Here is a 15,251-nt window from a genome sequence, read left to right as displayed (position 1 = left end):
GGCCCCATTATAGGTTAAAATTTTCGCTTCCCATTCCCCCCTCAAAAATGATTTAAACCCACATCTTCTCCTTCTAAATTATCAGAGTTTATTTATTTATTTATCTCCTTCTAAAATGCCACCTTGCCCATTCTGTAGCACTTGGGAATTAAGTAGACCCTTCCTTACTGGTTCTCCAGATACAACATTAACACCCTCGCTAAAACACATCCTTCCAACAATTCTCTGACATCTGACACTCTTGGCTGAGTTCCTACTAATTTCCACATCCAGTATTCCCTTGAACTCAATCCTCAACATCCAAACACTCAAGGATTTATTCAACAGATACCTGTTGAACACCTACTCTGTATCAGGTCACCATCCCTATCCCAAAGTGTTTAAAATGTCATGCAGGAGGCTGAGGTCAATAAAAATTACACAAATAATTGTACAGTTACAGCTGTGCTAGGTGATACCAAGCAGATACATAGGTTACTGAGGCAGCATGTCTGTAACAGTGAGGCCTGCTCTCCATACTCTTTCCTCTCCCTGTGTCATGGTGCTAGCTGTACTGTCCTTCTCCTTTTGGTTTACTTCTGTTATATTTCACTTCTGCTTGAACTATTTAAATCTTTCAATCAAATGTTTTCAGGTCAAAAAAAGGGGTGGGGGAGGCTCAAATATATTAAGGGGAAAAAATAATGTTGCCAGATACTACATAGAGTACAATCCAATTTTTGTAAAAAGTAATATATTGTTACACAGGAAAACATCTGGAGAATTAACCATGATTATATCTGCATGATAGGATTTCACTACATTTTTGCCCTCTATGCAGGAGTAGGTACAGATTTTGTGTACCCTGAAGCTTAAACAATTAGGGAGGGGGGTTCTTTGGAAAAAATAATATAAAATTAAAATTACAAAATAAAAAAATTATAAATGTACATACACTGCTTTAGAAGGAGCCCATGCAAGTAGAAGTCTGAAGCTTACGCTTTATTAGTTTCACAAGTAATCCAGCCAAAACAATCCTAAAAAAGAAAAACAAAACAGGAGGTATCACACTCTCTGATTTCAAACTATATAAAAAGCCACATTAATCAAAACAGTATGGTACAGGCACAGAAACAGACACATAGATCAATGGAACTGAATAGAGAGCCCAGAAATGAACTCATACTTAAACAGGCAATTAATCTACAACAAAGGTGGCAAGAATATACAATGGGGAAAAGATGTCCTCACACCACATACAAAAATAAACTCAAAATGGACTAAAGACTAAAATGTAAGACCTGAAACCATAAAACTTCTAGAAGAAAACACAGGCAGTCTGCTATTTAATATCAGTCTTCGCAATATTTTTTTGGATATGTTTCCTCAGGCAAGGTAAACAAAAGCAAAAATAAACAAACGAGACTACATCAAACTAAAAAGCTTTTGCACAGCAAAGAAAACTATCAACAAAGGAAAAGGCCACCTACTGAATGGAAAAAGATGTTTTCAAATGGTATATCCAACAAGGGGTTGATATCCAAAATATATGAAGAACTCATACAATTCAACATCAAGAAAACAAACAAGCCAATTGAAAAATGGCCATAGGGAGAGACTGGTTCAAGATGGCAGAGTAGAAGGACATGCTCTCACTCCCTCTTGCGAGAGCACGGGAATCAAAACTGACTGCTGAACAATCATTGACAGGAAGACACTGGAACTCACCAAAAAAGATACCCCACATCCAAAGACAAAGGAGAAGCCACAATGAGATGGTAGGAGGGGCACAATCACAATAAAATCAAATTCCATAACTGCTGGGTGGGTGACTTACAAACTGGAGAACACTTACACAACAGAAGTCCACCCAATGGAGTGAAGGTTCTGAGCCCCACATCAGGCTTCCAACCTGGGGGTCCAGCAACGGGAGGAGGAATTCCTATAGAATCAGACTATGAAGCCTAGCAGGATTTGATTACAGGACTTCGACAGGATGGGGGAAACAGAGATTCCACTCTTGGAGGGCACACACAAAGTAGTGTGCATATCGGGACCCAGGGGAAGGAGCAGTGACCCCATAGGAGACTGAACCAGACCTACCTGCTAGTGTTGGAGGGTCTCCTGCAGAGGCAGTGGGTGGCTATGTCTCACCGTGAGGACAAGGACACTGGCATCAGAAGTTCTGGGAAGTACTCCTTGGCGTGAGCCCTCCCAGAGTCCGCCATTAGCCCAACAAAAGAGTCTGGTGTGATCCAGTGCTGGGTTGCCTCAGGCCAAACAACCAACAGGGAGGGAACCCTGCCCCACCCATCAGCAGACAAGCAGATTAAAGTTTTACTGAGTTCTGCCCACCAGAGTAACACCCAGCTATACCCACCACCAGTCCCTCCCATCAGGAAGCTTTCACAAGCCTCTTAGATAGCCTCAACCACCAGAGGGCAGACAGCAGAAGCAAGAAGAAGGACAGTCCTGCAGCCTGTGGAACAAAAACCACATTCACAGAAAGATAGACAAGATGAAAAGGCACAGGACTATGTACCAGATGAAGGAACAAGATAAAACCCCAGAAAAACAACTAAATGAGTGGAGATAGGCAACCTTCCAGAAAAAGAATTTAGAATAATGATAGTGAAGATGATCCAGGGCCTCAGAAAAAGAATAGAGGCAAAGATCGAGAAGATGCAAGAAATGTTTAACAAAGACCTAGAAGAATTAAAGAACAAACACCTAGAAGAATTAAAGATCAAACAAACAGAGATGAACAATACAATAACTGAAATGAAAAATACACTAGAAGGAATCAATAGCAGAATAACTGAGGCAGAAGAACGGATAAGTGACCTGGAAGACAGAATGGTGGAATTCACTGCTGTGGAACAGAATAAAGAAAAAAGACTGAAAAAAAATGAAGACAGCCTAGGAGACCTCTGGGACAACATTAAACTAAACAACATTTGCATTATAGGGGTCCCAGAAGGAGAGGAAAGAGAGAAAGGACCAAGAAAATACTTGAAGAGATTATAGTCGAAAACTTCCCTAACATGGGAAAGGAAATAGCCACCCAAGTCCAGGAAGTGCAGAGAGTCCCATACAGGATAGACCTAAGGAGAAACACACCGAGACACATAGTAATCAAACTGGCAAAAATTAAAGACAAAGAAAACTTATTGAAAGCAGCAAGGGAAAAATGACAAATAACATACAAGGGAACTCCCATAAGGTTAACAGCTGATTTCTCAGCAGAAACCCTACAAGCCAGAAGGGAGTGGCATGATATACTTAAAGTGATGAAAAGGAGGAATCTACAACCAAGATTACTCTACCCAGCGAGGATCTCATTCAGATTTGATGGAGAAATCAAAAGCTTTACAGACAAGCAAAAGCTAAGAGAATTCAGCACCACCAAACCAGCTCTACAACAAATGCTAAAGGAACTTCTCTAAGTGGGAAACACAAGAGAAGAAAAGGACCTACAAAAACAAACCCAAAACAATTAAGAAAATGGTAATAGGAACATACATATTGACAATTACCTTAAACGTGAATGGATTAAATGCACCAACCAAAAGACACAGGCTCACTGAATGGATACAAAAACAAGACCCATATATATGCTGCCTACAAGAGACCCACTTCAGACCTAGGGACACATACAGACTGAAAATGAGGGGATGGAAAAAGATATTCCATGAAAATGGAAATCAAAAGAAAGCTGGAGTAGCAATATTCATGTCAGATAAAATGGACTTTAAAATAAAGAATGTTACAAGAGACAAGGAAGGACACTACGTAATGCTCAAGGGACCAATCCAAGAAGAAGATATAACAATTATAAATATATAAGCATCCAACATAGGAGCACCTCAATACATAAGTCAACTGCTAACAGCTATAAAAGAGGAAATTGACAGTAACACAATAATAATGAGGGGCTTTAACACCTCACTTACACCAGTGGACAGATCATCCAAACAGAAAATTAATAAGGAAACACAAGCTTTAAATGACACAATAGGCCAGATAGATTTAATTGATATTTATAGGACATTCCATCCAAAAACAGCAGATTACACTTTCTTCTCAAGTGCAGATGGAACATTCTCCAGCATAGATCACATCCTGGGTCAAAAATCAAGCCTCAGTAAGTTTAAGAGACTTGAAATCATATCAACCATCTTTTCTGACCACAACACTATGAGATTAGAAATCAATTACAGGGAAAAAAACGTAAAAACCACAAATATGTGGAGGCTAAACAATATGTTACTAAATAACCAAGAGATCACTGAAGAAATCAAAGAGGAAATCAAAAATACCTAGAGACAAATGACAATAAAAACACGATGATCCAAAACCTAAGGGATGCAGCAAAAGCAGTTCTAAGAGGGAAGTCTACAGCAATACAAGCCTACCTCAAGAAACAAGAAAAATCTCAAAAAAACAATCTAACCCTACACCTAAAGGAACTAGAGAAAGAAGAACAAACAAAACCCAAAGTTAGCAGAAGGAAAGAAATCATAAAGATCAGAGCAGAAAGAAATGAAATAAAAACAAAGAAAACAATAACAAAGATCAATAAAACTAAAAGCTGTTTCTTTGAGAAGATAAACAAAATTGATAAACCATTAGCCAAACTCATCAAGAAAAGGAGGGAGCGGACTCAAATCAATAAAATTAGAGGGCTTTCCTGGTGGCACGGTGGTTGGGAGTCCACCTGCCGATGTGGGGGACGTGGGTTCATGCCCCGGTCCGGGAGGATCCTGCGTGCCGCGGAGCAGCTGGGCCCATAAGCCATGGCCGCTGGGCCTACGCGGCTGGAGCCTGTGCTCCGCAGCGGAAGGGGCCACAGCAGTGAGAGGCCCGCATACTGCAAAATAAATAAATAAATAAATAAAAATAAAATTAGAAATGAAAACGGAGAAGTTACAACAGACACCGCAGAAATACAAAGCATCCTAAGAGACTACTACAAACAACTCTATGCCACTAAATTGGACAACCTGGAAGAAATGGACAAATTCTTAGCAAGGTATAAACTTCCAAGACTGAACCAGGAAGCAACAGAAAATATGAACAGACCAATCACAAGTAATGAAATTGAAACTGTGATGAAAAAAATCTTCCAACAAACAGAAGCCCAGGATGAGATGGCTTCACAGGCAAATTCTATCAAACATTTAGAGAAGAGCTAACACCATCCTTCTCAAACTCTTCCAAAAAATTGCAGAGGAAGGAGCACTCCCAAACTCATTCTATGAGGCCACAATCACCCTGATACCAAAACCAGACAAAGATACTACAAAAAAAGAAAATTACAGACCAATATCACTCATGAATATAGCTGCAAAAATCCTCAACAAATACTAGCAAACAGAATCCAACAACACATTAAAAGGAGCATACACCATGATCAAGTGGGATTTATCCCAGGGATGCAAGGATTCTTCAATATATATACACAAATCAAACAATGTGATACACCATATTAGCAAATTGAAGAAGAAAAACCATATGATCATCTCAATAGATGCAGAAAAAGCTTTTGACAAAATTCAACAGCCATTTATGATAAAAATTCTCCAGAAAGTGGGCATAGAGGGAACCTACCTCAACATAATAAAGGCCATAAACAACAAACCCACAGCAAACATCATTCTCAATGGTGAAAAACGGAAAGCATTTCCTCTAAAATCAGGAACAAGACAAGGATGTCCACTCTCACCACTATTATTCAACATAGTTTTGGAAGTCCTAGCCATGGAAATCAGAGAATAAAAAGAAATAAAAGGAATACAAATTGGAAAAGAAGAAGTAAAACTGTCACTGTTTGCAGATGACATGATACTATATATAGAGAATCCTAAAGATGCTACCAGAAAACTACTAGAGCTAATCAATGAATTTGGTAAAGTAGCAGGATACAAAATTAATGCAAATAAATCTCTTGCATTCTAATACACTAATGATGAAAAATTTGAAAGAGAAATTAAGGAACCATTCCCATTTACTATTGCAACAAAAAGAATAAAATACCTAGGAATAAACCTACCTAGGGAGACAAAAGACCTGTATGCAGAAAACTATAAGACACTGAAGAAAGAAAGTAAAGATGATACAAACAGATGGAGAGATATACCATTTTCTTGGATTAGAAGAATCAATATTGTGAAAATGACTATACTACCCAAAGCAATCTACAGATTCAATGCAATCTCAGTCAAATTACCAATGGCAGTTTTTACAGAACTAGAACAAAAAACCTTAAAATTTGTATGGGGACACAAAAGACCCCGAATAGCCAAAGCAGTCTTGAGGGAAAAAAATGGAGCTGGAGGAATCAGACTCCCTGACTTCAGACTATACTACAAAGCTACAGTAATCAAGATAATATGGTACTGGCATAAAAACAGAAATATAGATCAATGTAACAGGATAGAAAGCCCAGAGATAAACCCATGCACCTATGATCAACTAATCTGTGACAAAGGAGGCAAGGATATACAATGGAGAAAAGACAATCTCTTCAATAAGTGGTGCTGGGAAAACTGGACAGTTACATGTAAAAGAATGAAATTAGAACACTCCCTAACACCATATACAAAAATAAACTCAATATGGATTAGAGACCTAAATGTAAGACCGGACACTATAAAACTCTTAGAGGAAAACATAGGAAGAACACTCTATAACATAAATCACAGCAAGATCCTTTTTGATCCACCTCCTAGAGAAATGGAAATATAAACAAATGGGACCTAATGAAAATTAAAAGCTTTTGCACAGCAAAGGAAACCATAAACAAGATGAAAAGACAACCCTCAAATGGGAGAAAATATTTGCAAACAAAATCAACAAAGGATTAATCTCCAAAATATATAAACAGCTCATGCAGCTCAATATTACAAAAACAAAAACCCAATCCAAAAATGGGCAGAAGACCTAAATAGACATTTCTCCAAAGAAGACATACAGATGGCCAACAAACACATGAAGAGATGCTCAACATCACTAATCATTAGAGAAATGCAAATCAAAACTATGATGAGGTATCACCTCACACCAGTTAGAATGGGCATCATAAGAAAATCTACAAACAACAAATGATGGAGAGGGTGTGGAGAAAAGGGAACCCTCTTGCGCTGTTGGTGGGAATGTAAATTGATACAGCCACTATGGAGAACAGTATGGAGGATCCTTAAACTAAAAACAGAATTACCATATGACCCAGCAATCCCACTACTGGGCATATACCCAGGTAAAACCATAATTCAAAAAGACACATGCACCCCAATGTTCATTTCAGCACTATTTACAATAGCCAGGTCATGGAAACAACCTAAATGCCCATCAACAGATGAATGGATAAAGAAGATGTGGTACATATATGAAATGGAATATTACTCAGCCATAAAAAGGAATGAAATTGGGTCATTTGTAGAGACGTGGATGGATCTAGAGACTGTCATACAGCGTGAAGTAAGTCAGAAAGAGAAAAACAAATATCGTATATTAACTCATATACATGGAACCTAGAAAAATGGTACAGATGAACTGGTTTGCAGGGCAGAAATAGAAACACAGATGTAGAGAACAAACATATGGACACCAAGGGGGTAAAGCGGGGCTGGGGGTGGTGGTGGTGGGATGAATTGGGAGACTGGGATTGACGTATATACACTAATGTGTATAAAATGGATGACTAATAAGAATGTGCTGTATAAAAAAATAAATAAAATAAAATTCAAAAAAGAAAAGAAAAGAAAAGAAAAATGGCCAGAGGACCTGAATAGACATTTTTCCAAAGAAGACATACAGATGGTCAACAGGCACATGAAAAGATGCTCAACACCACTAATCATCAGGGAAAGGCAATCAAAACCACAATGAGGAAAATTTCCTGGCAGTCCAGTGGTTAGGACTCCACACTTTCACTGACGTGGCCGAGGGTTCAATCCCTGGTATGGGAACTAAGATCCCACAAACCGTGAGGTGCGCCCCCCCCACCCACCAAGAAAACCACAATTGCAAATCACTTCATACCTTTCAGAATGGCTGTTATCAAAAAGTCAACATAACAAGTGTTGGCCAGAATGTGGAGAAGAGAACCCTCATGCACTGTTGGTACAAATGTAAATTGGTGCAGCCACTATGGAAAACAGTATGGAGGTTCCTCAAAAAATTAAACATAGAACTACCATATGAACCAGCAATTCCACTTCTGGGCATTTATCCAGAGAGAACGAAAACACTAGAACAGATATATGCCCCCCTATGTTTGTTGCAGCATCATATACAACAGCCAAGATATGGAAGCAACCTAAGTGCCCATCAATAGATGAATGGATAGAGAAGATGTGGTGTGTGTGTGTGCATACACACACACAGAGGAGTATTTCTCAGCCATGAAAAAGAATGAAATCTTGCCATTTGCAGCAACATGGATGGACCTAGAGGGTATTATGCTAAAAGAAATGAATCAGACAGAGAAAGACAAATACTGTATGATCTCACTTATATGTGTAATCTAAAAATCAAAACAGGGACTTCCCTGGTGGTCCAGTGGGTAAGACTCCAAGCTCCCAGTGCAGCAGACCCAGGTTCAGTCCCTGGTTGGGGAACTAGATCCCACATGCATGCCACAGCTAAGAGTCCACATGCCGCAACTAAAGATCCCTCATGCCACAACTAAGACCCAGCACAAGCAAAATAAATAAATAAAAATTAAAAAGTAAAATAAAAAACAAAACAAATGAACAACACAACCAAACAGAAACAGAGTCATAGATACAGAGAACAAACAGGTGGTTGCCAGAGTGGTGGTGGTGGGAGGAGGTGAGAAAAAGGTGGGAGATTAAGAGGTACAAACTTTCCGTTACAAAATAAATGTCACAGATATGAAATGTACAGTGTGGGGAATACAGTCAATAATTATGTAATAGCTTTGTATGGTGACGATGACAACTAGACTTTTCATGGTGATCATTTTGAAATGTACAGAAATAACGAATCACTGTGTTGTACACCAGGAACTAACAGTGTTGTAGGTCAATTATGCTTCGAAAACAAACTCATAAAAAAAGAGATCAGATTTGTGGCTACCAAAGGGGTGAGTGGGAGGGGGAATTAGATGAAGGTAGTCAAAGGGTACAAACTCCTAGTTATAAGATAACAGTACTAGGGGTGTAATGTACAACATGATAAAGATAATGAACACTGCTGTACATTATAAATGAAAGTTGTTAAGATGGTAAATCCCAAGAGTTCTCATCACAAGGAAAAACGATTCTTTCTATTTCTTTGAAGTTTTGTCTATATGAGATGATAGATGTTCACTAAACCTACTGTGGTAATCATTTTGTGATGTATGTAAGTCAAATCATTATGCTGTACACCTTAAACTTAAAAAAAATAATATATAATAAAAACAAAGTCATATCTGTGAGACCTTTGCTGGACCCTAAAGTCTCAAGCACTGTACTATTTCTTCCCTCCCCTTGTGGCCTAGTGTCTTGAAGGAGGAGTTTGTATCCACTAAACATCTTATCATCTGCATCCCCCACTAAAACTGCTCTGCTGAGTTATGCCCTTAAAACAAGTCCACTTCAGTCATGACGTGAGTCCTAAGGAAGTGTGCAGAGCACCCCAGTCTCTTCAAAGCACATCCTCATGCAAATTCTCACGTACTCCTCCAAACAATCCGGGAAGAAAGAAGACAAGCAGTATCTTCCCAATTCTTATCTTCACCCTTCCTAACAGAGCTTCCTGTTGCAATTCCTTCATCCCTGCCTTTCATCCCAACCATATTCCATCGCCTGGCTTCCTTCTCCCGCTCCCCAGCCACAGGCCACAGAGGATCCTGTGCACACTTCAACGACTCTGTCGTCCTGCAACTGGACTTCTCTAACGTGGTGGAGAAAGACACAGTGTCAAGGTCACTAGAGGGCAGGTACACAGGCTAGACAGACCTGGAAAGTGGTCATGTCTTATTTTTATGTGCAACCCCAGACAATAGCCCTGGACCTGGGACCATGAGCCATAGAATGGCGGGGGGACAGGGGGAATGGGGAGTTATATGTTTCATTGGTACTATACAGAGTTTCAGTTTGGGAAGATGAAAAATTTCTGGAGATGGATAACAGTGTAAATGCAGTGAATGCCATGAATTGTACACTTAAAAACGGTAAAAAGGGTAAATTTTATGTCATGTATATTTTACCACACACACAAACACACACAAACTAAATAATATTAACTTTTCAAGGTCACTGTGAAGACTAGATAGAACATACTGTTTGTCACCAGCATGGGCTTAATCAACGGTATCCAATGCTACTGATATTTTCAGCTCAGTCCAGTGTATCTAAACTTCCTACATGGCCCAAAATAAAGTTTTTCACTGGAATTTTTTTTTTAAAGTCATGAGCCATAGAGCCAGATGACTGGGATTAAAACACAGCTCTACAACCTATCGGCTGTAAAGTAACCTTAAGTAAGTCACTTAAATTCTCTGAGCCTCAAATTACATTTTTTAAGAATTGTGGTAAAATAAACATAAAATTAACCATTTAAAAGTGTACAATCCGGTAACGTTAAATACATTTGCAGTGTTGTGTAACCATCACGACTATGTAGTTCCAGAACTTTTTCATCACCCCAGACAAAACCCCCATACCCATTGAGCAGTCACTCCCCATTGCCCCCTCCCTCCAGCCACCGGCACCCACTAATGTACTTTCTGTCTCTATGGATTTACCTATTTTAGATATTTCATATAAATGGAATCATAAACTACGTGGCCTTTTGAGTCTGGCTTCTTTTACTTAGAAAAGTCTTCAAGGTTCATCTGTGTTGTAGCATGTATCAGTACGTCATTCCTTTTTATTGCTGAATAATACTGCATTGTATAGACAGATATACAAACAAAACCATATTGTTTATCCATTCATCTGTTGAAGGGCATTTGGATCGTTTCCACCTTTTGGCTACTGTGAATAGAGCTGCTATGAACATTCCCATAAAGTTTTTATTTGAATACCTGTTTTCAATTCTTTTGCGTATATACCTAAGAGTGGAATCGCTGGGTCATATGGTAATTCTATGTTTAATTTATTGGAAGATCTTCAGATCCCATTTTAAAGTCGGGATCATGATAGCACTTACCTCATAGCGTTATGGGGGAAATTATTTGAGACAATGCATGTAAAGCACTTAGAACAGTTTCTGGCACATGGTAAACACTCCATAATTACTAGTTATTACTGGTTATGGATGGATGGATGAGTGGGTATGTGGATGGATGGATGGACAGATGGAAGGGATGGGGCCGAGTCTGGGGTCTATTTTCACACTGCAAGTTACTAGGAATCAGGTCACAATTCATTTTCAAATGTATTCCATTAGGCAAGGTCCCACATTACAATAGGTTATATCCAATAAATTTAGGGAAGAAGAGAATTCCCCTTTTATTTATTTTTCCCCAGTAACTTTGCTGAAAATAAAGGCTTCTTACCTCCCATTCACCCAGCCTCCCAGGGTCAGACATTAAGTCTGTAGAGATAACTATTTTATTAATTTTCGTTGCATATTGATGATTATTTATAGTTTCTTTCATGTCTCATAAATGGCAAAACGAGTATGGATTTAAGATCAGCAGCTCTTAAACACAAATATTAAGGCATTTTAAAAAACAAGTTCAGGGCTTCCCTGGTGGCGCAGTGGTTGAGAGTCCGCCTGTCGATTCAGGGGACACAGGTTTGTGCCCCGGTCCGGGAAGATCCCATATGCCGTGGAGCGGCTGGGCCCGTGAGCCATGGCCGCTGAGCCTGCGCGTCCAGAACCTGTGCTCCGCAACGGGAGAGGCCACAACAGTGAGAGGCCCGCGCACAGCAAAAAAAAAAAAAAAAAAAAAAAAAGTTCAATTAGGAGTGATTAACATTGTGTTAATAAGCCCTATTGTAAATTTAAATATCATACATGATCATTTCATGAGGAAAGTTCCACATTGTGAATAACACAACTTTATATCTATAAAAGGAGCTAGAGAAACAAGGATTACATTTCCCCGCAATTTTTCTTTTTTCCAGATTTCAAAATTTCCAGAAATGTTACAACTTCAAGGCCATCATTTTAGATATTTTAGTGAAATACGTTTCCTGTGCTGCAAAGGTATCTGACCCATTCAGTTTAGCTAAGACGCACTGTGTGTCTGCTTTCTTCCTTGGCACGTGCAGTAAAGGGATCCGACATCTAGTCCTACCTACTGTAGATTCCAGAAACAGATGAACATGTTGGTAGTGATGGTGGCATTTTGTTTTGACCTCTCTTCTCAGTCAGACACTGTCACACTCTGAGTTCTGTACCTGTCTGGGTGCCTGTTCCTTGAGGACAGAGGCCCCTCTCTGGTTCATCTCATCTCCAGCATCTTGCTTGATGCTCACAGGTGCTGCTTCTAGTCTGACATTCCCCGTCCCTGCCATTCCCGTTTATCTTCTGCATCCACACCTGAGTTTCTGAGCACAGTTCACCACATTGGAAACATTACTGACCAGATTGGCAACAATGAAATAGACTGATTCATACTTACAAGGCTGTGTGGAAATGGGTGCAGTTTAAGAGGTATAAATTGATGCAGCCTTTTCACGAGGCAATTGGGCAGTATCTATAAAATATGAAACGCATATACCTTTCAACAGAACCTTTCTACTCCTAGAAATCTATGCTACAAATGTATTTGAGCGAGTACTCAAGGCTATCTTTCAAAGATGTCCAGTGCAGAACTATTCAGAGTAGTGAAAAATTACGAAGAACCTGAATGTACTTTAATTGGCTTGTTGTATTTTCTGATAGTTCTACTTCTTAGGTAGTTCATCCTTACACTGTGCTGAAATCTGCTCACCAGCCCTTCTGCTCCTGGGTCCAAGGTTTCCCTCCCTAGGGCCTCACAAAGCAAGTCTAATCTAAGATCATGTCATTAATTGTGTAGGTGTGGCCTGTATACTCCATGGGTTCTATAGGTCATAGTTGGGATAGAATATCTGAATTTTCTAGATTACCAGAATTTTCAGAGGCTCAGTCTGACAGCACAAGAGCCTCAAAAACAAGCCAGCAATGATTACAACACATTCCAGTCTCACAGAGATATAAAAACCTCCACAGCTATCAAATTATTTACTTGGTCACTCTCATCACAGTGTTACTCATTGAGTGAAATTGTTTCCTACACTGACTGTGCTTTCCTACTCATTAAGCAAAGATCATGCAGGTTTCTTGAGCTTTCTTTAATGTTGACTTGATATTATGCCTCACCTCCTACCTCTTATCTGCAGCAAGTGCCTGCCAACTCTTTGTTGAAATACACACGTACACACACACACACACACACACACACACACACACACACACACACACATTCAGATCAAAAGTGGGTGGCCCTGCTGTGAAATGTTCTCATCTTACCCTTAGGGAACAACTGGGGGTGGATTGTTAAAAAGAATGTTGGAAGAGTAGAAAAGACTCATAGCCTTCTGGTTAAAAATGGAGATGTTCAGGAACCAAAGACCTTCCCTTCAAGTTACCAATTATTCTTAAGAAGAGGAAAAGTGGAAAGAACTTTCCTACTTCCTGACCCTACCTGGTATAAGCATTGCTCGTGTTACGAGTCATGTAGCCAGTGTGTTGGCCAAGGATTGGAAAGAGCAGGCTGTGCTCATTTATCCAGAACAATCATTTGCCTTTAAAAAAGAAAAATCTGAAAAAAAAAAAAGAAAAATCTGTAGAAGAAGAGATTTCCATAAGAAGATTTAGGACTCCCCTGGCAGTCCAATGGTTAAGACTCTGCTCTTCCACCGCAGGGGGTGTGGGTTCGGTCCCTCGTGGGGAAACTAAGATCCTGCATGCCACGTGGTGTGGCCAAAAAAAAGATTTACCCAGGAGACTCGACATTGCCAAGGGATTTTTCCAAAGACCTTTTAGGTGCCCTCATTCACTATATACTGATATGGACAGAGAAAAGGGACAAAGTAGATAAATAGTTATTTCCACCAGAGGACTGTAAGTAAAGAAAAAATTATGGGAGACCCCTGTAAGTTAATGATCACTCAAGAAAGCAGGTTTGCTTAACCATAAAACCAAGCAGGCTTGCTTAGCAGCGAAACCATGCTACAGAAGCATGAGACATGCCCCAAAACAATAACACAATGGTGGCATGAGACCCACATCCTGTCCAGTGAGTTCAGTAAGTTAACGACCCTTAGGACATGCTCTCTGCACACATAAAAAAAACAATAATTTATGGAAGGGTGACATTTCAAAGTGAAAGACCCTCATTGTACTGAGACCTGAAATAATTTTTCCATAGTGCCATGACAGTCCTGGCTTGACCACGTAGGGACAAGAAAAGTCCCCGCCCCAACATAGAGGAGGAACTGATGATGGAAGTGTGACGTCTACTCAAAAATGAGGAAGGTGGTCTTTTCCCCCTCCCCACTTTTCCTTTGATTATAAAACTGTAGCTCACTAAGTTCTTCCGGCACCTTCTCACCCGCCCGATGGTAAGCATCACAAGCGTCCTATTCTAATAAATCACTTCTTATCTATCACTTTGCCTCTCGCTGAATTCTTAATGCGCTGAGACATAAAGGATTGGAGGTCCTCAGAGCCCCCTGAAATGCCACCTAGCAGTTTCAATACCACATAGTGTCTCCCAAAATTGTTATAAATTATAGCCAGAAAATTTTAAGTCAATGACTTCCATAACCAAGCAGGACCCTATGGGGCCTTCCCGGGACAGACCTCTCCCTCATATCCTCTGCTTTAGCTCCTCTCTGAAGTACCTAGATAATAGTATCTGATGCACATTTCCTGAGTTGTTTTGCAGATGCTAAACCATCCACCAAATGGAAGACGTTAACTACCTGACGATCGTGACCGCATAGTCCCCAGGCCTACTGGAGCCTAAGGATTGATAATGTTAACTCCTGTGATACCACCCTGTTACCTCACCATCAGAGAATTGTAGACCAGCTGCTCACATACCTTGGGTCACGCCTCCCTCACCTTGCCTTTAAAAAATGCTTTGCTGGGCTTCCCTGGTGGCGCAGTGGTTGGGAGACCACCTGCCGATGCACGAGTTCGTGCCCTGGTCCGGGAAGATCCCACATGCCGCGGAGCGGCTGGGCCCGTGAGCCATGGCCGCTGAGCCTGTGCGTCCGGAGCCTGTGCTCTGCAACGGGAGAGGCCACAACAGTGAGAGGCCCGCGTACCGCAAAAAA

The 15,251-nt window shown here is 40.1% G+C and overlaps 1 protein-coding gene across 6 annotated transcripts in view; it reads right to left on the bottom strand.

The window, feature by feature from the left end:
• Positions 1-15,251, bottom strand: part of RHBDL2 (rhomboid like 2) — a 56,950-nt gene that overhangs the window by 30,343 nt on the left and 11,356 nt on the right. For 4 of the 6 annotated variants that reach the window (XM_027109017.1, XM_027109022.1, XM_027109021.1 and 1 more), the window contains exon 2: positions 935-1,016. The exons of 1 other annotated variant lie outside the window; for it this stretch is intronic. The gene's annotated coding sequence lies outside the window, so the exon portion shown is untranslated. Of the gene's footprint in view, positions 1-934; positions 1,017-12,565; positions 12,641-15,251 lie in introns of those variants that run through there. One more of the 6 variants, XM_027109018.1, reaches the window with a different exon arrangement.

This window comes from Aethalodelphis obliquidens, unplaced genomic scaffold (genome assembly GCF_003676395.1).
Source record: "Aethalodelphis obliquidens isolate GAN/ISIS:26980383/991018 unplaced genomic scaffold, ASM367639v1 scaffold9, whole genome shotgun sequence".
NCBI classification, from domain to species: Eukaryota; Metazoa; Chordata; class Mammalia; order Artiodactyla; family Delphinidae; genus Aethalodelphis; species Aethalodelphis obliquidens.
Note: the sequence above shows the minus strand (reverse complement) of the source record. Positions and strands in the feature narration are given on the sequence as shown.